Below are 23,705 nucleotides of genomic sequence, written 5' to 3'. Positions count from 1 at the left end.
CTCACATATTTCTTTAAATTCAGACCTGCTATTCATTTTTTTAATTAAAAAGTTTCTTCTTAATTTCATGACAAATGAGACCTACTAAAACCCTCCTAGCTACTCTGGAATGTTAACTTCAAAGGAAGGCAATAAATTCTTGGTAGGAAATCCTCAGCTCTTCTACTTTCTTAGGCTTTACTTAATACAGTAATCCTAAAAAGTAAAAGAAAAAATCAAAAAATAAACACAAAACAGCCATTGTTGAAATGTCTGTTCCTGTTATTTAAAAAAATTTTTCTTTTATTTTTATTTTCCTGAGAACATAGAAATAAGCTCTGAAAAAATTTATAACAAATATTACTTTTAAATATGTATACTCTCAGAAAGATGGACTAACATAATTAACATAATCATTTTCTTTGCCATATAACTTTATATATATATATATAATATACATTTTATATGACTTTAATATATTTTATTTAATGTTTTACTTCTAGGAATTGAAAGATGCTATGCCCCAAGTTGCTGCATTGATAAATTTTTCTGTCAACAAATGTAAAACAGAAGATATAGAATAAAGTGTGCTTTATGTAGCCACTTTTAGCTATGTCTTGGGTTGAAATATGTCATTTTATTTTAAAAAATAGTAGTATGAATGACTACTATAGGGCTTTGTAAATTATCAATAAGTTGGCAAACCAAAGCTTTCATCAAGTTACTTTTTCCCAAATCCAATTAAAATATATAAAAATATACATAATATACAAACTGAAAAGCTTTTTATGCAAAAAAGGAATACCTATTTCTAAATACATTCCACTAAAACTAAACATCGAACATTTACTGGAGGCTAAAGAAATATCTTTTGTTTTGTTTTTCCCTATTGACAAAATATTCCATCTGCTTAGTTTCTATCATGAAAACAGCTGAAAGACAATTCATCAGAAAAACTAAATACTTACTAAGCCAAACTAATTATGTACACAAATATATTGATTCTTCCAGTACAATGTCCCTGAACAGCTAAACATTACGGAAATTCTTTACATTGTGCATGTTTAAACGAAAACATCTACTAGTCTAAACTACTTTCCATCAGAATTCACAAATCATTTCATTGCAGTAATTACAAATAAAATGGAAGAGCAATTAAAGGTATTAACCATGTGATCCTCAAAGACTCACAGTAGAAAACGAAGAACTCTACTGTTTTAAACGTCAAATTAAAAAAATAAAAAGTTATCAAAAAAAGAGAGAGAGCTAAATCCTCTTGTCTGTACTACAAGAGTAAGCAACGGAACCAAGAAAAATCATGCGAAAATGTACCTTTAAATACATTGTTTATAACTTTGTTTTTCTTGGTTTAAAATAAGCAAACTGTTTTTGTAAAAGTGAATGCAGTGAAAAATAAACAGAAAGGCAAGCTTAATTGAACCAAAGCACTACTGGCAACCTATGCTTTCAAACATGCCTGATTCTCAGATAGTAGCTACTCTTGGCATTTTACATATCCTTTATCAATTAAAAATCTGTAATTTTTTTTTCTACCCATGTTCTTAACATGAAGAGACTTAGACGCTGAGGCCAGTTTATTCTCCCTCTCCATGCACCATGTTTTATATTTAAAAAAGGAAGAATCAACTTCAAATCAATTGTCAAAATACTAAAATAAATATAATATATATAATATACTAAATTACGTCAAAACAACTCAGGGTTCAACAGAGAGAAGTGATGAAGAAGCACACTTCCATTCACATTGTTTATTCATCTAGGAGATATTTATTTTGCAACAAATACAGAGGTCTCTAGAAGTCTAGGGAATATACTGATGAATACACATGATAACTGCTCTCAAGGAAATTTTCATCTTACCCTCAGTTTTATGCAGGTCACTTTCACCCAGTTTCTTTTTAATTTCTATTGAAGTATAGTTGATGTACAATGTTGTGTTAATTTCAGGTCTACAGCAAAGTGACTCAGTTATATATGTATGTATATATATTATATATATATATATATATATACTCTTTTTCAGATTCTTTTCCATTATAGGTTATTACAAGATATTGAATACAGTTCTCTGTGTTATACAGTAGGTCCTTGTTGTTAATCTATTTTATATATAGTAGTGTGTATATGTTAATCCCAACCTCATAATTTATCCCTCTCCCACGTTTTCCCCTTCAGTAACCATAAGTTTGTTTTCTATGTCTGTGAGTCTATTTCTGTTCTGTAAATAATTTCATTTGTATAATTTTTTTAGATTCTACATATAAACATATCATATGATATTTGTCTTTCTCTGTTTGACTTACTTCACTTAGTATGATAATCTCTAGGTCCATCCATGTTGCTGCAAATGGCATTATTTCATTCTTTTTTAATGGCTGGGTAATACACTTTCACACAGATTTAAAGTTTTGCACAGTGAAATCCTGGAAGCACTAGCCAGAAAGCCCTCTTTATTAGGTAAAAAAAATATCTTCTAGCAATAAAAAACAATAATTAATTGTTAAAAATTATCTGTTTCCTCTTCTTGGGTGACAGGAAACTAAAGTTAACGTATTGCTTCCTTGAACACCCCAAAATCATCCTGTGGTTCTCAATGTATGTTTTCAATCCATTTTTTTAAACTCCTATCTCAGCTCCTCTACTGCAAACCCACTCGCCAAATGCTGCTATCTCAATGGCTCAACATTGATTTTCTACACTTTTCTTTTGAACAAGTTTTTGAAATTCAAAGGGTCAATGATGGTAAAACGCATTACTATCCACACGCCTGTTGTGGTGGAAAGCGTGACAATTACTTTCTAGAAACTTAGTTTTTGTCACATTCAAAATAATCTGCTATCCGTTTATTTGAAGACCTACAGAGCTCAATGTAAAAGAGACCTCAGATACATAAATATCAGATATGTGATACTTTTTGCATAGAAAATAAAAAATATTCAGTAGGATAATCTACTTTATATAGAAAATAAGCAAACATGAAGTTCTTGTAGCAATTGAGTAAGTGAGGTTACACTGGTAAATAAAATCATTTTAAATTGTTCAGATTTATTCTGAGTCAGCTTTGCAATCATTTAAAAATCATGAAATATGCAAGTCCTGTGCTAGCCCAGCTGCTTAATTTTCCAGAATTATTTATAAATCACTTTTGTTCAATAAGTAAAATTACCTTCCCTGCTAAATTTGAATTACCAGACACTTGCAAAATATTTCTGAAACCAGCAACTGTTTTCTCGTTTGCTACTTGGCATATCTTCAAAAACTTATTTAACACTTGTCTCAACGTCTCAGAGATTTGATCAAGCATGTTTTAGTGATTTGTTTTCCCACTATAGCAGTGTCTGACTTCCAGCAGACAGTATTTCTGCAAATAAGCTTCCCAAGTGTGAAGTGTCTAAATCACACAGTCATGCACAGATGTGCCCAGGCCCAAGGAGCATGAAGTGGTTACGTGGCAGAGCCCTCAGCAGCTGCAGTCAGCAGTGATACATGATATGGTAGAAGAAATAACCTTAGAGACATTTCTTTGATTCATGGGCTTAGAGATATTGAAGTAGCTGTTCTCTTTCTGCCAGAAGCCAGAAGAGCGGTCTGAAACTGGTGGTCAAACTTAGATGATCAGAATCACCTGGGCAGCATTTTAAATCTACAGATTCCTGGGCTCCATGCCCAGCAATTTTGTTCAGTAGCCTTGAGACCAGAAATCTATATTTTTTTATGAAGTTCCCCAGTTAGGAAAGTTTCTCCAATTCCCTAGTGAGGCTTGCCTCACTATTTATTAGAATAAATGATAGAACCATACTATAGCTGTATATAAATACCAATTGTATTTGGTATATTTACTTTTACGTATCATTCATATATATATATATATATATGAATGATATATATATACAAACTGATAGATAAATTTTATATTTTTATATATATACATCTATGTCAGTTTAGTGATCTTGACTATAGTTCATTTAATTATGTGTCCAGAAGTAATTTTTTAACTACCACTTTTGGTTGTCTTTATAATGTCCCTGTAAAGAAGCAATTCAGATATTCTTATACAGAAATATTTGAACCAAGGGTAAGTGAATCATAATTAGCAACCCTTACAGATGGGGTGGAAATGAAGCCTATTTGAACTTTTTTGATGTGATATGTGACAAAAGAATAATCTGGGCTCTGACAATATGGAAACCACTGATCTAACTCTTCTCTCCTCCCCCCTGCCCATCACCATTCCTTCTAAGAAAAGCAAATGCATTTCCAGGCAACTGCATTCGGCCATTTTGCAGAGAGTAAAGAGTCAGCATTTCTTTACCTTCCAAATTCATATGGATAAGTGCCATAGCATCTAGAAACAGAAAGAGCCAAAATTGTATGTAAGTGGGAGGCAAACTTCCATATTGAAGAGGGTGTGTAGAATGCTGGTTAAGAGCCCAAACTCTGGAGCCTTGGTACCTGGGTCCAATCCTGGTGGTGCCACTTATAAGCTTGTGACTTTAGGCGATGTATACAATATGTCTTTGCTTCAGGTTCCTAATCTGGAAAAACAGGGTTAATGTCCACATCTACCTCGTTAGGTTATTGTGAGTATCAGTGATTGCTAACTTATTACCCTTTGGTCAGCAGACCAGCAGCATTTGGCATTATCCAGAGCTTGTTAGAAATGCAGAATCTCAGGCCCTGTCCCAGGATCCACATTTTTAATAAAATTTTCACATGTGGCAGGTGACAGGTTTTTTTAATTGAAGTATAGTTGGTATACAATATTATATAAGTTACGAGTGTACAATATAGTGATTTGCAATTTTTAAAGGTTATATTCCACTTACAGTTATTATAAAATATTTGCTATATTCTCCGTGTTGTACAATATATCCTTGTAGCTTATTTTAAAACTAATGGTTTGTACCTCTTAATCCCCTACCCCTACAATGTCCCTCCCCCCTTCCCTCTCTCCACTGGTAACCACTAGTTGTTCTCTATATCTGTGAATCTGCTTTTTTGTTATATTGACCAGTTTGTTGTATTTCTTAGATTCCACATAAGTGATATTATACGGTATTTGTCTTCCTCTGTCTGACTTATTTCACTTAGCATTATGCCCTCCAAGTCAATCTATGCTGTTGAAAATGGCAAAATTTTATTATTTTTTTATGATTTAGTAATATTCTATTGTGTGTGTATGTATATATATATATAGATAGATATGTATCTTCTTTAGTAATATTCCATTGTGTGTGTATGTGTGTGGATATAGATACAGATATAGATATAGATATACAAGCAGATGTAGTACATAATTGCTGAATTTCAAAGTCCCTACATTTTGCCTGCGGAGGGCAGTGGCTCTCAGTTTAAAAAGGGCAAAACCAGAAGAGGCTGCTAAAATGCTACTAAGACCCGGTTCTGAGACTTGGGGTTAGCCCAGGAATCTGCATTTGTACAGCCCTTTACTATTCTGATATTTTGGACAGGATATGATGCTAGCGGTTGGCTTGATTATGAAAAGTTTTATATTCCTTTCTGAGAATCACAAACTGTGTCCTGGACCCAATGAGCTACCACTGAAGGGTTTAACTAGTGGAGTGCAGTGACCAACACTTTTTTTATGGGATAACTCTGGGGGAAATGTGGTGAGTGGTTGATCTGAACTTAATGATGAAGAGATAGTTAAGAGTACTGGCTCTGGAACCTGCGTTCCTGATGTGCTGTGCAACCTGGTGCAAGTCACTCTCACGCTCTGTGCCTCAGTGTGCTCGTCTCTGAAATAGGACAGATAATGGGACAACTGTGAAGATTGTAAAGCACTTAAAGCATTGCTTAAAAAGTAGTATACATTGGGGCTTCCCTGGTGGCGCAGTGGTTGAGAATCTGCCTGCCAATGCAGGGAACACGGGTTCGAGCCCTGGTCTGGGAGGATCCCACATGCCGCGGAGCAACTGGGCCCGTGAGCCACAACTACTGAGCCTGCGCGTCTGGAGCCTGTGCTCCGCAACAAGAGAGGCCGCGATAGTGAGAGGCCCACGCACCGCGATGAAGAGTGGCCGCCGCTCGCCGCAACTAGAGAAAGCCCTTGCACAGAAACGAAGACCCAACACAGCCAAAATAAATAAATTAATTAATTTTTTTAAAAAGTAGTATACATGTAGCAACAGAAAATATTTAATAATCATCATCTTTATGCTATACCAGAATTCATTCAGCAGAGCTCCAAGAACCATGCATTTGTTCCAAGTTCAGATTATGTAAGGATATATACAAAAATCATGCTAATTATCTATCTTTAGATATCAGTTATATTTATTTCAAAATTTCTCAGTATCCTTTAATTAAAGAGAAAATATTTACCTGAGGGTCTTCTTTTGCACTGTGAGGCATACAATGAGGTAGTGACTCAGTGATAAAACATCTAATCAGAAAGGTGAATGCATGGCTACTGTAAAGCAGCAATACTTAAAGGATCTCTTAGAGCCGAATGGCTTGTCAAATGTCTATATGTCTTCTTCAAAACCCAGTTCAGATATGAGTCCTTTGGAGAAGCATTCTCTGACCTCCACAGGCAGAGTTCACCACCCCTCCTCTGGCCCTATCTCTCTTCCTACTCAAACCAGAATCACTGAAACAATGTATAGACTCCTGAGTTAGATCAAGAGATGAGCAGAGAAAAGTTTGAAACATTTGAATTCAGTTACCACAGCTCGCAGACCTCAATACCTCTCTTCTTAAAAAAAACCTCTAATACAAGAATAGGTTAGACAAGCCCTGGCTCATTATAACAACAGATGCATAATCTAGGAATTCACAGTCTGTTTGTACATTCATTCTTTTTTGGCATCCTGCATTAACATCATCATATTTATTGTGAACTAAACTGCTGAAAGGCATGGGGGCTTGGCAGACTTTAAATACTTCAGTTACAGGCCTGCCCATTCTTTAATTAGCAGCACTGTGGATCACCTTGACTATTAATGAGTGCCACACTATCAAAAATATATTTCAACTAATTTATTTTCCAGTGGTTATATATCTCAAACTAAAACACATTAATTGATCAGTATATGTTTCTCTTAATAGTTCTGCATTTGAAACAAATAGGTAATAAGATATGACTGTCTAGAACTATGAAAATACAAACATACTAACTGAAGCTAACATTTATTGATTTAACTCAGGCCTTTTCAATGACAAAATTTTTCCTGGACTTACTGGGGGGCAGGGTGTATGTGTGTTTGAAGTCTCTCTTCCGTGGCTCCATGAAGGTAGAGATTGGACTTATTTGGACTAGCCTCAGTGTCTATTACACACAGGACATTTAAACATTGGTTGAATGAATGAATACATTTTTAAAAATAACTCCCAACCCTCTTTATAGTCAAACACCAAATGGAAAGAAGTGCTCTGAAGCCAAACATCATCAACTGAATTGTTTCAATAGCCTTAGTAACTCTGACTCTACTCACATGAGGCCACACCACATCAGCCACTCCTCGTCTCCTGTTCCTCCTCATGATCTTTTTTTCCATAATTAATATTTATATGAGGGCTTCCCTGGTGGCGCAGTGGTTGAGAATCTGCCTGCCAATGCAGGGGACACGGGTTCGAGCCCTGGTCTGGGAAGATCCCACATGCCGCGGAGCAACTAGGCCCGTGAGCCACAGCTACTGAGCCTGCGTGTCTGGAGCCTGTGCTCCGCAACAAGAGAGGCCGCGATAGTGAGAGGCCCACGCATCGCGATGAAGAGTGGCCCCCGCTTGCCGCAACTAGAGAAAGCCCCCGCACAGAAACGAAGACCCAACACAGCCAAAAATAAATAATAAATAAATAATAAATAAATTAAAAAAAAAAAATTTATATGAGTATATCCTCTGTTTCAGGCACTGTGCAAATGTTTTAACTTCACTATTTCATTTAACCCTGGCTATAGCCCTCCAGGTTAGGTAGAGTCCTATCCCCACTTCACAGGTGAGGAAACTGAGACTCCAATAAGCTAAATAACTTGCCAGACATGAAGGTCTGCATTGTTTAACCTGTTGTCTTTTATCCCAAAACTGCCCCTCCATACTTTGCTCTGTAACGTTAGACTAAGAGATGGCAAACTATACATCAGCAACATCATTTTGAAGTATCAAAACACAGATGCAGAGACATCGCTACTGATGGGTTGACTTTTCCTGGGATATTTTTATACAAATGCCCTATTAAGCACCTAATTTAATTTTAAATAAAATATGTATCTGGGAGAATTCAAATTCACAACTCTTATCCAGTATATGATTTAGACTAATTACGCCCAAATCGTTCGGAGCTTTTGACACTGTTTCTCTTCCAGGAAGCAGAATTTGGCATCAGTATAGTCATACAAAAAGCGAATTCCTAATAAAGAAGACAAAAATACGCTACTATAAATGTTAACAGATACAACAAAAGTTAAGTTTCCATAATGCAGATGTTTGATTTAGGTGATGCAGAAATCCATTTCCCTGGAAATAAGTAATCTAACATTAAAACATCAAAATCTGGATTTCTCTAGAACTGTTACCATTTAGGAATTTAATGAAGACTTTTAAAAAGAAGAAATTTAACACGTAGAGACTGGTTGATTTTTGGAAAGGCACTGCGGACATAACTTGATCCTACTCCTTTGGTAGGCATGTGAGGAAGTTGGTCTCAGAGAAATGAAATTGTTATATCCTTTGATTAAATATCAAATTAGATCAGTCTTTACGTACAGAACATAAGTATCTTCTCCACCCGTCACATGTCTGATACTATCAATTAGATACTACTTTACCCCTCCTTGCACAGCAGCAAAAATTAATACGTTCCTTAAATACTTCTGCATGTGCTGAACAAGAGAAATAACTGTACACACTTTCCTGGATGTTCAGTTTACAGAAAGATTGAATCTTTATGTTACACTAAAACTTCCTGGTTTTCTTTGAATTTTTCCAAAGCCAACAGATATGATGATGAGAAATGGTGAGTGATTTCTCCAGATAACAACCTATTTCCATTCCATTGCAGTATCCTATGGTAAACTGCACAAAGGGAGCCACCTAGCATTTCATGCATTGAATATCTTTAGAAATGGAAGATGAAATAATTTCATAAGTTCACAGGGACATTATTAATGTTTTACATTTTGTAAAAATAAACGCATTTGGCTTTTAGTTTAAGATCTCAGATGTAATCACTCTCAATTTCTATTGTCCAATATTCTACAAGTGCACCTGTGACTTCAGCCAGCTTATCGAAGGGGAATGATACTCTAAAGCTCCTCAAATGAAAAAGAAGCAGGAAGAAACTTGCCTCGATAATACCAAACAATAAATTGACTCAGTTGAATTCCTGAAATCACAGATGTGCCTGTACCCACACACACATAATAACACACAATCACAGTCATACAGGAAACGGTTGTCAATTTAGTCAAAGCTGTTGGCTGGGTATCTCTGAGTATAAACAGGGGAAAATACATTTCTGTGAGTTACAGGCTCTTTGCTGTCCTTTGGGCAGTCAATAATCTGGCATAAGTATGATCATATTTTCATTTTCATCAACCTGGAAATAATACAATAAACCAAGATATGAATAAAATTAACATGTATTATTAGAGCCACACAATGTGTTTTTTTCCATCAATAATCAGTATATTTTAGGTCAAATAATAAAAATGAGTTTTTAAAATTTTGTAAATCACTTTAGTTTTATAATTTGAATCAAACAAATGTCATGAAGTTTACTTCCAAGATGGCGAAGTTTGGACTGTGATAGTTGGTACACTTAAAAGTGCTAAAATAATCTTCAAGTGGCTAGAGTTAAATTATTTCCAGTGGATGGGGATTAGAAAATAATGTGGGTCCTGCCAGATGACAGAGAATTAAGTCATCCACTTGCAGAAAAATCATCAGGTTTATTTAAATTGAACTAAACTTTCAACAATCAAATCAAAACCAATTTTTAGTTGCAGCTAAAACCTTGAAAGAATTATTTTCCATCTAACATTTCCTTACTCCTTTAAACATGCTGATTGTCACCTTGAAAGAAAAGAAAAGCTAAGCAGAGCCAGCTGGTTCTTCACCATGGTATCAAGATTCCACTTCATTCCTTCCTATGTCTTCTCACATAAGCAGACTTTTTCAATCACCGGTAGGTGACGGCTTCTCTTATTCCAAAACCCAACAGAACACTGAAAGGGAGCAAGCATAAAAGGTGTGCATGCATTTGTACTGCAAACACAGTTTCTTCAGATATTACCCTCAAGGAAGTGAAAGACACTCACTGGAACTTCTAAAACATTTCCATGTTTCTCTTTGAAATGGATATATAATTATTCAAGATAAACTGTTCTGTCCCTTCTACACCAACCCCATTGAGTTTTACTAGGGCAACCGAGACTGTAACACATTCCAAAGGTTTAGTCATTGTTGCTTTAGTTATGAACCTTTTATTAAAAAGCTTGTTCTGAAAAAGATCTTCCTATACAAGGCCACAAAAATGTCTGAGTTCATTTCTGAATCAAATATTTAGCTTACTTAAGGTTAGTTTGCTTGAATCTCATAAAAGACATGAGAACAGAAATCTTATTTTTGAAACAAGTGAGCCATAATCATTATTCATAATAGTGCAACAGTCTTTGTAGATGAGCGGCTCTAACTCACCTTTCACATTTTTCTTCTTTAGGTCTTAGTATAGACTATCAAACAAAATTAAAAGAAACTTGTTGAATTCTAATTTGCAAATGGGAAAACTAGGCCTTGCTATTCTATTCTAAAAATTATATAGAGGGATACTGTTCTATGACAAGTGGCTGAAGACCACACACAACCCTCCGTGTGCCAGTGAGGTTGGAGTGGCCATAGGATCAGCTCAGATTTCGGGGCCAGGGTGGAAGCACCCTCTTTGGTACCAGCCTCTGGTCAGTATGGACCTTCACCATTATTAAATTAGGTTTTCTTTCGGAAGGACAAAGTCATGAATCTTGTTCATTAAATCTGAGGTTTTTCTCCTCTACAAGGTGATTCACACAGCAAAAATAGGTATCTCAAAACATACACACTTCATAGTTCCACATCTTTAAAGGGGCTTTTGAATAGTTAGAACAACACACACACATCACTTTTAGTTTCCAGACATCTGCAGAGCAGGTCAAGAACAAGGAATACAAGTTCTGACAACTGGGTATTTCCAGCAAGATAGTCTTCTACTTCCAGCTTGGAAAGAGGACTCTATGAGCTGCAAGCTTTCAGAGACGGACAAGAGTGGCCAGAACTCAAGACTTCTGAGGCTATCTGCTCAGCTTTCCTAAGTGAGGTTGTCTTTTTCAAGAGGCTCGTGACAAAAGTCTAACTATTTAGAGACAAATGCTATACCGCAGACTCCAGATGGTGACAATTCCTTTAGAATATTTTAAATGTACTATCTTACAACAAATATAATTCAAATGAACATTTAAATCATCATTCCATGTGGATACTTCAAAACTAAAATTCAACAATGGCAGTTGTTTCATTATCTAAAATAAAAAAACATCCTAAAGTAATCAATCAGAATCAGTTCCTTCCAGCACAATTTTAACCTCCTCTTCATCAGATGTCTAGGTTAATTATACCTGATAATGACTCTCAGACACTATCATCTCTAGGAAAGCACCACAAAATCTCCCAGGACACTCTACAAGGATTTTTCTAGTTTAGTCCAACTATATGCACCCAAAACTTGAAGTCAAAGTCCTCCAAACACTGGGAAACGAAAAAATCACTTCAGGGACAGAAAACTTTTCTTTTTTTAAACTTTGTCTTTTTTTTTTAAATTATTTATTTATTTATTTATTTATTTATTTATGGCTGTGCTGGGTCTTCGTTTCTGTGTGAGGGCTTCCTCTAGTTGCGGCGAGCGGGGGCCACTCTTCATCGCGGTGCGCGGGCCTCTCACTATCGTGGCCTCTCGTTGCGGAGCACAGCCTCCAGACGCGCAGGCTCAGTAATTGTGGCTCACGGGCCCAGCTGCTCCGCGGCATGTGGGATCTTCCCAGACCAGGGCTCGAACCCGTGTCCCCTGCATTGGCAGGCAGATTCTCAGCCGCTGCGCCACAAGGGAAGCCAAACTTTTTTTTTTTAATTGAAGTATAGTTGATTTACAATGTGTTAATTTCAGGTATACAGCAAAGTGATTCGGTTACATATGTATGTATAGATAGATAGATACATATACATACACACACACGTATATATACATATATATATATATATATACTTTTTCAAATTCCTTTCCATTCTAGCTTATTACAAGATACTGAATACAGTTCCCTGTGCTATACAGTAGGTCCTTGTTGTTTATTTTATATATGGTAGTGTTTACATGCTAATCCCAAACTCCGAATTTATCTCTCTCGCCCCCCCTTTCCCCTTTGGAAATCATGTTTGTTTCCTATGTCCGGGGGTCTATTTCTGTTTTGTGTATAAGTTCATAAAACTCCTTAGATTATAAGGTACCACAAGCATGTAAGAGACTAAATGCCACTATTAAGAATCTTTGAAGATACATATATTTTTCAGAGAGTCCTGGCTCAGCCTCTGCCACTTATTTACTCTGTAGCTCTTGGCAAGTCCCTTAAGATCTTTGAGCTTTCTTCAGATGTAAAATGACAAGTCTAAGTCCTAACTCACAAAGTTGTGAAAATTAAAACAAGTTAAATATTTTAAAGGTCTTTAAAATTGTTAAATCCCCAGGTTATTGTGAGATATTGCTTATTAAAAGAGGTTGGAAAAAAGAGTAAGTGTTAAATGATCATGAAATGCTCTATAGATTGTCACAAGGTAGCCAGAAATAGTTCCATGGAAAGCATCCACCCTTTATATCAATTAAGCAAATACTCCCCAGGGTATTCTATACCAAAGAGAAAGAAACCAGTTTTATGATGTGAATATATATAACACTGTTATCAAATGTATACAATTTCATATAGACAGTACTATGAAATAGTCGTGGGAATCAAAGTTAAGATAACATTTATGAGAACTGTGCTGGGAAATCTGGTTCCTTCTAGACTTGTTCCTTGATTTAAGCCCTCATAGTTATGCCAATCAAAACAATTACTTACAAATCTAAAGATCTTGCCTTCATAGATCTCAGAACATTTTTATGTCTATACTAAAATAGGAACTCAGCCTTCTGTAACCTAAATTTTAAGAAATAAATATATAAACCAGAAGCCCATACACAAAGTAATAAACACGTTTTATCTCATTTCCTGCTTATCAAAATATATTAAGAATTTTTTTAACTGCTAGCTTTGTTATAAAATGAAAGCAGTGTACATAATGTCACTCCTCAACTAAATGGAAGTAGCTTTTAGTCAACAAATCCTCCAAAGTTAAATTCAGAACAAGAATTATTTAACATTATTTAACTTTGAAACAGTGTCATCTATGTAGAGCAACTGTTTTAATCACAATGTTTATACAAGCCTAGTTTACTGGTTTCAAAATGTATTGGACTCTACTTTCTGTGGTCTGTGATACACAGTACATGGTTAAAGCTCTGATATTTTGTGTATAAAGATATTATCAAGATCACCCCTCAGCCACATGCCAATGGGTCCTATGCTATCTTCTGTCTCTCTTGACCTGGACAGCACCTGTTTCAGTTCTTTTATGGTGTACAGTGGATTGTCTTCAAGAACCCCATTGACACCTCTTCCTCAGTATCTTAATTACAGACTTCTGAGACAGAGCTGATTCTTTCCCGCTACCTGCAAATATTCTCTTGGAGTCACACTAAGGCAGATCCTTCACACAGCAGGTCAACTTCTTGAGGTATCCAAAAAGCAAATGCTTGTACCTCTTTCTTTTGCCTGGTTTAGAATCATGGGGAACCCAACCTTCGCTCCTTGGGAAACATGGGAGTTAAGGAAGATGTGGTTATATCATCCTGCAATCTCCTGACATTTCTTCCTCCAGTGGTACAGAATGTGTCCAGAGATTCAGGACTTCAACAAATATCCTATGAGGAAGTAAGATGTCAGTCTCTGCATCTTGCAGAAACCTCTAAACATAAGGTTGGAAAGAGGGAAATAACAAAGAAATGTCTTTTAATTATTACTTTTTCTTCATAAAATTCAATTATTTATCTAATTTCTCATTTTTGTCCCACTTAATGAAGGGCAAAAAGAACCCACTATATCAGATAGACCTCCTTCAAACCTTGATACAATTTGGAGGGTCTTGAACCATGAATCATACTCATTTGGATTTTGCCTTCTTTTCTTCCTTGAGCTGTCTCTATACTACTCCCCATCAGATGTTGACAAGACACCAATTCCATTGATTCTGTATAATTGCTCACAAAACAAAAGAATAATTGATAATAGATGTTGATTCTTCTATTAGCCTACTTGGTGCAAAGTGAAGTCGAAAGAAAATGTGCCCTGGGATCCTGAGTGTGGAAAGTCTAATCTTGGAGAAGCAAGCCTCTACCATTATAAAATTGACTTTGTTCTCGAATTATTCAAACTGATATCCGAATTACTCACTAGAGAAGGCTCAGGTGGATACAGTCAGAGGGCCAATCTTTTGGGCCATATCTAGGGCATTGATGTCCTGCTTTCAGTAGTCAGAAGATGAATGAAAATGGAGAGGGACAAGCCTCAGCATTTTTGAGTACCACAGCCAACAGAGTGTGGGTGAGGCTCTGAGGAGAGAGACCAAGAGGTAAGGGTTAACATGGCTCAGCCAGTTTCCAGCAGGCTGGCCTTCTGTAAAATTCCATGAAAACCAGCCCTTGTCAAATTCTTGAGGCAAGTCATACTAGTAAAGCTGAGGTGGCAACTTCAGAACAAAGGTGCTGTTAGTGCTGCAACCACGAGTTTCAAACTCCAAACCTCTAATCATGCAAGCAGAAGGGCTCCAGTCGATAAATGCTGAGGTAGCAGAAAAGGGATGGAGGACAAGCTCTGGCATATCATACTGCTGCTGTCACACAGGATTTGGACCCAAGGCCTTGAATGTGGCTGTTTAAGGACTGGCACTTCTTCACTTCCACTGCTTAAAAATCTCATGGCAGCATGCCTGTATCAGAATCCCAGATTTTGATGGGCAACTGAATACCTGTAGCCCCAGTAAATGTTATTTCAGATGACTTGGTCTTGCCATCTAGCCATTTGCCTTTTTGTGTTCAGCACAGACACAATTCTCCCATTGTTGCTAGAAGTATAAATTGGTACAAATAGAACAACCTTAACGTAAGGTAATTGAGCATTATATATCAAAACTGTAAAATATATTTTGACCCAGACTTTTGACGTCTAGAAATTTATCATATACACATATTTACCTATATGCAAAATATTTGAAAATATTTGTACAGAGTATTCATAACGTCTCTAATTATATATATATATATATATATATATATATATATATACACACACACATATATATATATAATGCTACATCCACACGAAGAAATACTCTACAGCTGTAAAAAAAAGAAGAAAGCTCTTTTGTATCGACATAAAAAATATTCCCAAATACATTTTTCAGGGTGTATATGGTGGGAAATAGACTATTCATTTTTTCCCTTTCTGATATTTGAATGATAGGATATAATGCAAATTAATAAACGCATACAGACTAAAATTATGATGGGTAAATCTCTAAGAGCACAATAATCATTAAGTAAGTAACCAATAGTTAGGAAATAAAATTCAGTATCATTTGTGATTCTGGAACTTTTCAAGATGAAGTTAAAATGGAGTCTGAAGTTATTTGTGGAGGAAAGATACAATTAACCACAGGTGTGGAAGTACTCAGTTGATGAAAAAAATGAAAAATGATTTAAGTGAGGTGAATCTATAGACTGATTCACAAAGACTTTTCAGATTATATCCAGGTTTACCCATAGTCAGCCTATTTTTTTTTAACTTTTAAAATTTACATCTCTAGTTATAAAATGGAAACTGATGCTCAGAAACATGAATCTTGCGGTGCTGTCGCAAAATAAATGGGCTAGAACTAGAGTCTCAGGTTTAAATCACAGCTCTAATTTTCGACCAATCATTTGATTTCTGAGGACCACAGTTTCTTAATAAGCTATAAAACAAAAACTAGGCATAATTATCACCAATATTCTTTCCAGTGTTATTATTCTCTATTATCGTAACGTGGTACAGACACTGTAAGATTTTGAAAATTCATTAAAGAATTATGATATAAGCTAGAAGATAAAATAGTCAGTCATACAGTGAAGAGGAATATGCATGCAAAACACAGCAGGTGAACATTTCAACTGTGCAGTCTTGATGATAATTTGACTATTAAGAGGTCTGGGAGATGCAGAACCTACTATGAAATCAAGCCTGGTATTTTCTCAAAGCTGCTGAATGGTTCAGAGTGAATACTATAACCTTTGTAGACAGGTTGAGAGACTAATGTCTCAAGACCAATGGTCACCATTTTGAATGAGCTACGGAGGCACCACAGAGTGTCATTTTGCAAAATAAAACATCATTCAGGAAAGTACTAGCTGCTCAATATATATGATATTTGGAACTCAAATCTTGGGGGGGAAAAGGGTGAGATCAATATCATTTTCTTTGGTCTGAGTTTTTAAGGCCTTGCTGCTGAATTACAGATATATCTGGATTTTTTTTTTACCTAAGATACTTTTTTAATGTAATGTTGAACAAATGAGAATGCAGGAAAAAGAAAAATTGCTCCAAAACCAAATCAAAAAAGAAAACCAATAAAATTAAAGACCCACAATGGAAAAGTTCACTAAAACTTGGCTGGTAAGCAAACATGTAACCTTGAGGCAAATGCTATATCAGGATGGGAAACTAAGCCTTTGGCCCCTACAAAGCTAGGGAGCTGAGGTGTAGTCTATCCAACTAAGCCAGGATCATCTAAGGGGGCTATACTGAAAACTTAAGTGGACAAATTTCTAGAAAAATATCCCTTACCAAAAATGATTCAAGAAGAAATAAATATCTTGACTACACCCATAACAATTAAAGAAATTTGATCAATAATTAAAATATTTTCATTAAAATGTCAGACTAAATAATAGTGTATATTTGATGAACAGTTGTCATACTGATATATTCAATCAATGAACAAATAATTTCAATAATTTATAAATTCTTCCAGAGACTAGGAAAATTAATCTATAAGAAAAACTTGCAATGTGTTCACATGGCTCAGATTTTCTTCAGTGAATATACCTTAGGAGAAGAGTTATTGCACCATAGGATGTACACATCTTTGGTTGTGTGAGACAATGCTAAATTTTTCTCCAAAACACTTAGGCCTCTTCATATTCCATTTGGTAGTATGCAACAGTTCCAGCTGCATTATCTTCTTGGCAACACTTGATATCATCAGTTCTCTTAATTTTGCCAATCTAGTGTATTTTAGTTATTCATTTTGAACCTCTTTTTCTTTGGTTTCTCAGACTCCAAGTTGAGTCACGTAAAAAGCTTTTGCTAATAATCCACCACCACCTTCACTCCTATCGGCTCTTCTCTGAGCCATTCTTTTTTCCTTCTTTTCTAATGATAACACATTACTCTTCAATTTAAAGCTTTTTAAAAATAGTATTACTTTCAGGACCTAGATGTTTGGTGTTATTAACTAAGAAATTTGTTTGCCATCATATAGACTTGGTAGCTCCCCAATATTATCCATTGAAGCCAAACATCAGTAACCATATGTTAAAATTATAGTTTGTTCTACCATATGCTTACTTTGAAATGCAAACTTGTTCCAAATGATTGATATATTAGAGAACTATTTGAGCAAAACACAAATTTTGCATTTGATTATGCACAAATTCATTTGTGATAAATATTAGATGACCACGGACAACTGCACTCAGCTGAACTGAGCCATATAGGAATACATAAATACCCATCTCGACCCCAAATCTTTAATAAGTATTACCCACCCACTCATTACACAGCCTATTTTAACATCAAATTTAACAAATAGTTATTATGCTCTTTCTACTAGGTAATGTGGTAGACACTAGTGACCAAGGGTACTCTGTGGTCATTAAACTCATCAACTGATGCAAAATCTCATAATAACTATTTTGCAGTAATAATTACTCAATTTTAATTGTATTAAGTCCTATGAAGGAAAAGTATATGATGTTGTGAAAATGTGTTACATGAAGCTCTAGCCTAACTTGGAGGATATAGTTTAAGGATAGTCAGAGAAAGCTGCCTTGAAGAAATGACCTTTAAGCTGAGATGGCAAAGATGAATAAAAGTTAGGCTGACAAAGGATACAAGTGATATAGAATGTACAGTACATGGGAATGCTCTGAAGTAAAAAGAAGTTTGGGCTCTGAGGAATAGAGAGAAGAAGTCCAGTTTGGCAGAAGCATAGAGAACAAAAAGAATTATGGCATGACAAAATAATGTAGTACATTCAAAGGTGGGCCTCCAAAAGATATGTGCACCTGGAACCTGTGAATGTGATCTCATTTGGAAAAAGGGTCTTTGTAGATTTAATTATGCAAAGGATCTTCAAGATGAGATCATCAAAGATTAACAGAGTTGGCCCTAATTCCAATGACACATGTCCTTATAAAACAGAAGAGGAGAAAACAGACATACAGAAGAGAAGGTGACGTAAGAATGGAGCCAGAGATGGAATGATGCATCTACAAGCCAAGGAATGCCAAGGATTTCCAGAAGCCGCCGGAAGCTAGGAAAGAGGCATGAATAGATTTTCCCTCAGAGCCTTCAGAAGGCAGCAACACTGCTGACCCTGTGATTTGGGACTTCTGGTCTCCAGAACTGTGAGTGAATAAATTCCTGTTTTTTGAAGTCACCCAATTTATGACAATTTGTTGTAGCAGCCCAGGAAACTAATACAGAGGTGAAATCATTCAAGGGCCTTATAACTAAGGTAACTATGGCGGGCAGCTTCTAGAGGGTTCCCAATCATCTCTGTCTCCAGGTATTCACACAGTTGTATAATCTGTTGCCCTTGAGTGTGCCTTGAGATCAAATATGTAACTGTCTTTTGGGCTCTTCGTTTTGAATTTTTTATTATATTATTCTATTATGCTCAGGGTTTAGCCCAGTACCTGGTACGTAATAAATGCCAATGTTTTAGAAATGCTTAGTTAATTACTTTGGTTTAGAAAATTAAGGAGTTGAAGGATTATGGAGTTGGAGAGGGTCTAAAGAAAGGATCATTAAAATTGCCAATGTTTAAAGGAGAGGAAAAATTTTAAAAACAAGGAGGCTACAAAAATGAATAGTGCCCACAGTATCGTGACCTGGCATTGAAACAAATGATAAATTACAATTTTACTCTTAAAAACTGGCAAGGAATTTATTCATTTTGTTCACTGTGAACTTAGACATATAACTTCTCTGTTGATTCTGTTTCTCATCTAAAAAATGCATATGATAATTGTCCAAACCTCAGATATAGAGAACAAACTAGTGGTTACCAGTGGGAGTGTGAAGGGGGAAGGGACAAGATAGGGTAGGGGATCAAGAGGTATAAATTACTATGTATAAAATAAATAAGCTACAAGGGTATATTATACACCACAGGGAATATAGCCAATATTTTATAATAACTATAAGTGGAGTATAACCTTTCAAAATTGTGAATCACTATGTTATACACATGAAACTTACATAATATTGTAAATCAACTATACTTCAAAAAAATGAATAAGATATAAAATATGTGTAAATTATTTAAAAAGATGATATACCATTATCAAGTGACATTTACCTGTGGGATGCAAGGATGGTTAAACATATGCTAATCAACAAATGTGATATGCCACATTAAGAGAATGAAGGATAAAAATCATATGTTCATCTCAATGGATGGAAAAAAAGCATTTGACAATATTCAACATCCTTTCATGATAAAGACTCAGCAAATTGAGTATAGAAGGAACTTACATCAACACTAAAAAAGGTCATATATCACAAGCCAATACTCACAGGTAGATAGCATCAAAAACAATAAAGTATTTGGAAATAAAAATCAAGGAGGTAAAAGATCTATATACTGAAAACTGTAAGCATCGATGAAAGCAAATGAAGAAATCACAAATAAATAGAAAGATCCTGAGTTCATGGATTGAAGATTTAGTATTGTTAAAATGCCCATCCTTCTCAAATGCTATTCAGATTTAATGCAGTCCCCATCAAAATTCTAATGGCATTTTTTACAGAAATAGAAAAACAATCCTGAAATTCATATAGAACTGCAAAAGACCCTGAGAGCCAAAGCAATCCTGAGAAAGAAGAGTAAAGTTGGAGACATCACACTTCCTGATTTGAAATTATATTACAAATCTAACAGTTCCATGTATCAGAAAAGCATAACAGGAAGAATTTTCAAGGTGAATTAATTACAAATTTCCTTGGGGGCAGGAAATAAATTTATTAAGGAATTATAGTCACTCAAAAAAAAAAAAACAGCATGGTACTGGCATAAAAACATGTAGACAAATGGAATCAAGAGCCCAGAATAAAACCCCATATATATGGTCAATTAATCTTTGACAAGGGCACCAAGAACATATAACAAAGAAAGGATAGTCTCTTCAAAAAATGGTGTTGGGAAAACTGGGTATTTGCATGCAGAAGAAAAAAAAATCCCTATCTTACACTACTCACAAAAATTAATTCAAAATGAATTAAAGACTTAATGTAAGACCTGAAACCATAAAACTCCTATAAGAAACCATAGGGGAAAAGTTCCTTGACATTGGTCTTCATAATGAATTTTTTTGATGTGACAACAAAAGCACAACAAAAGCAAAAATAAACAAGTGGGACTACATCAGACTAAAAATCTTCTGCACAGCAGATAAAACATTCAACAAAATGAAAAAACAACCTAGGAAATGCAAGAAAATATTTGTAAACCGTATATCTGATAAGGGGGTAAATATCCAAAATATATAAGGAATTCATACAACTCAATATCAAAAAACACAAATTACCTGTTTAAAAATAGGCAAAGGACCTGAATAGACAATTTTCCACAGAAGATATACAAATGAGTAACAGGTACCTGTATATCTTCCACAGAAGATATACAAATGAGTAAAGGTACTCAACATTGCTAGTCATCAGGGAAATGTTAATCAAAAATACAGTGAGTTATCACCTCACATCTGTTAGGATGGCTATTATTGAAAAGACAGGAGGTAAAAAGTGTTGGCGAGGATGTAGAGAAAAAGGAACGCTTTGTGCACTGTTGGTGTGACTGTAAAGTAGTACAGCCACTACAGAGAACAATATGGAAGTTCCTCAAAAAATTAAAAATAGAACTACAATAAGATCCAGAAACTCGGACTTCCCTCGTGGTGCAATGGTTAAGAATCCGCCTGCCAATGCAGGGGACATGGGTTTGAGCCCTGGTCTGGGAGGACCCCACATGCCGCAGAGCAACTAAGCCCATGCACCACAACTACTGAGCCTGTGCTCTAGAGCCCGTGAGCCACAACTACTGAGCCTGTGTGCCACAACTACTGAAGCCCATGCGCCTAGAGCCCGTGCTCCGCAACAAGAGAAGCCACCGCAATGAGAAGCCCTCGAGCCACAACAAAAAGTAGCTCCCGCTAGCCACAACTAGAGAAAGCCTGCACATAGCAACGAAGACCCAACACAGCCAAAAATAAATATAAATGAAATAAATGAATTTTTTTAAAAAAAGGTCCAGAAATTCCATTTCTGTGTATATATCCAAAGGAAACCAAAAAAGTATCTTAAAGGGCTATCTGTACCCCACGCTTATTGCAGCATTATTTACTACACTCAAGATATGGAAATAACCTATAGTCTGTCTGTGTCTGTCGACTGATGAATGGATAAAGAAAACGTGGTATATATGTAGTGGATTATTGTTCAACTATAAATAAAAAGGAAATCCTGCTATTGGCAACAACATGAACCTAGAAAGCACTACTAAGGAAAATAAGCCAGACAGAGTAAAACAAATACTAATATCACTTATATGTGGAATCTAAAAAAGTCAGTTCAAAGAAACAGAATCAGTTGGTGATTGCCAGGGGCTGGGTGGGCAGGGGAAGTGGGGAAATGAGATGCCTAAGTTCTGGGATCTAAGGTACAGCATGGGGATTATGGTTAATAATACTGTATTATCTACTTGAAATGCACTAAAAAGTAAATCTTAAGTGTTCTCCCCACAAAAAGAAAAAAAATTGTAACTATGTAAGATGATGATGTGTTAATTACCTTGATCGCAGTAACCATTTCACAATGTATACAGAATCAACGTGTTGAACATCTTAAATATACATGTGCAATTGTACTTCTCAATTATACTTCAAAAAAAGCTGGCAAAAAACAAAAAGCTGGTAATTTTGTACATGAGATGATGCATGTGAAAATATTTATTGAAAAATAAAGTGCTAAACACATATCAAGGATTATTATCATGAAAATTAACTAAACTGACTCTTCCAGTTTCCTGTGTCTCAAATAACCACAGTTGTTATTAGCTGCTTTTCAATCTTCCTCATTCTCCTCATACCTCCAACCTCACCTCTTTTGCTTCCTCAACCCCAGACTCTTAGCGGGGGCCTGTCTCCTAATTCAGAAAGAAAATAAAAGTACTTATATGAAATTACTTAAAAGGCTACCATATCTGTAAGCTTAGTTCAGCTTCTCCTCTTTCATTCTCAATAATAACCAGTTTCTCCACACATGTTCTATTACAGTTTATGCCTTCTCAGAAATCACATGCTGGTGATTATTCCTAGATCTTGAAACTTGCTGCCCATGTTGATCATTCTTATCAGAATATTAAAGATATTCTGGCTTTTTGTCATAAAAACAACTGTGACCAGACCTATAATTACAATCACAGTGAAAACCATTCTCCCTAGAATTATGTTTCTTGTTCATTCACCTTTCTAATTACCCCTTCTGTACACTGTCAAACTTCTCAGAAGAGTTTTCTATGCTTATTGTCTCCAATTTCTCAATTCTCTTTCAGCGCACCATTTAACCCTACCACTGGAGTTACCACTGTCCTCTACATTATGAAGGACCCAGTGGCCACCAGGCTCCCATAAATAATAAAACCTGTTATAAAAAATAAAATCTGTTCAGTTCTCACCTCATTTGCCTTCTCAAAAGTCTTTGACACTCTCTTCTTGTCTTCTAATTCTTTGCCTTTGAGGAAGGGAAAGAAGTAGGTGCCAGACTTTCTCAACCAAAACACAAATGAACAAAACTACACTTTGCCATATAAAAATACGATGGAGAAAAACAGAACAGACATTTTTACTCCTATTTTACACATAAGTAAATTGAGAATTAGTAAGTTTAATTTACTTTCCCAAGATATACAAAATGTGTGGATAACTAAGATTTAAACCCTTTTGAGTCCAACTCAGCTATGCTTTCTAAGTTGTAGAACATGATTTTAGATTGACCAAAACTTTATAATACTTCTACTCGGCAATCTTCAGAATCCCAGTGTCTCCCATCCTAATCATCATATGCTGACAAAAAGACTGGCCACCAATTTGCATAAATAAATAATGAAAAAATTGAAATTTTCAAAATCTATTATCATAGTTAACTATCGTAGCACTAACCTCAAGAAGGATACACCCAGTAATGCTATCGGTTGGTTAATTAAGCATTTATTAATGTGCCATGGAATAAAAGCTACTCATTCATATAAACA

General features: G+C 35.5%; 1 long non-coding RNA gene across 1 annotated transcript in view; it reads left to right on the top strand.

Moving 5' to 3' along the window:
- The first annotated feature begins 1,920 nt into the window (after window positions 1–1,920).
- Window positions 1,921–23,705, top strand: part of LOC309622617 — a 620,423-nt gene continuing 598,638 nt past the window's right edge. The window contains exon 1 of the long non-coding RNA XR_014241033.1: window positions 1,921–6,134. This is a non-coding gene — a long non-coding RNA (uncharacterized lncRNA). The remainder of the gene's footprint in view (window positions 6,135–23,705) is intronic.

Source organism: Balaenoptera borealis (genome assembly GCF_965194805.1).
Source record: "Balaenoptera borealis genome assembly, chromosome: 2".
Classification (NCBI taxonomy): Eukaryota; Metazoa; Chordata; class Mammalia; order Artiodactyla; family Balaenopteridae; genus Balaenoptera; species Balaenoptera borealis.
This window is presented reverse-complemented; position numbering and strand designations above follow the sequence as displayed.